We start from the raw sequence: 1,072 nt of genomic DNA on the forward strand, positions 1-1,072 counted from the left end.
GACTAACACTACAGCATTTACATAAATGAGCTGGTTATCCCCTTCAATTTGCACTAAGACTTTTATTCAAACTATGATTATGTTTTTGCACTGAAAGGAAACCCATAAAGATCACATACAGTTTCCCAATTTCCAGGGCTCAGGGCTCAGTTTGCCTTTTTTTTCCTCCCAGGGAACAATGTCACGTACACAGACAACGATGCCGATTATTATTCTACTAGAGGCCTGGTGCACGAATTTGTGCACGGGTGGGGTCCCTCGGCCTGGCCGGCAATCGGGGCCAATTGGGGCCATCTCGCCCAGTCCCAATGGGGCCAATCAGGGCCAGCTAGCTGGGGGGAGGGACTGCGGGAGGTAGGCTGGCCACGGGAGGTTGGCTGTGGGAGCGCACTGACCGTCAGGGGGCAGCTCCTGCATTGAGCATCTGCCCCCCTGGTGGTCAGTGCGTGTCATAGCAACCGGTTGACCGGTCATTCGGTTGCTTAGGCTTTTATATGTATAGATGTACTGGCTCTCGGAATATGGCTTTGTAAAGGTTACACAGTGGGGAGGTTCAGTGTCCTATTCCAACAGGCGTCCCAGAAGCTGTATGGCTGGAGGGCCTGCAGGGACTGGGGACAGTTTGGAATAGAGTTACCCCAGTGGACCGCCCACGCCAGCCTGCGCTCAGTCCGCATGTCCCCCTGGTTCCCAGGGAAACGGGCTCAGGCCCCACAAAGGCAGACAGAGGCCACCGCCCAGTGCATGGGGGAATGACAACCGCCAATGGTCAAGGCATCCCGGGCCAGTCGCTTCTCTGTGCTTTTAAAACGCAGTGAAATAATCTCCACGCGGACGGCACAGCGCCCATCTCTCTCTCTCTCTCTCTCTCTCTCTCTCTCTCTCGACGCCGGTGAACAGGAGGCTCCCTGTCACACAGAGCCTCCCAGGGACCAGGAGGCACGGCGGACCAGGAAAACTGTCCCTCGTCACTAACGGCACGGATCGTCCCGACAAAACCGCAGTTCCTGTGAACAGCTGGGCCACAGACCTTCTGGACTCCTCTCTCCAAAGAAGAAAGGAAGAGAAATAC

The sequence above is a fragment of the Myotis lucifugus genome, unplaced genomic scaffold, assembly GCF_000147115.1.
Source record: "Myotis lucifugus unplaced genomic scaffold, Myoluc2.0 scaffold_1205, whole genome shotgun sequence".
In the NCBI taxonomy this organism is placed as follows: Eukaryota; Metazoa; Chordata; class Mammalia; order Chiroptera; family Vespertilionidae; genus Myotis; species Myotis lucifugus.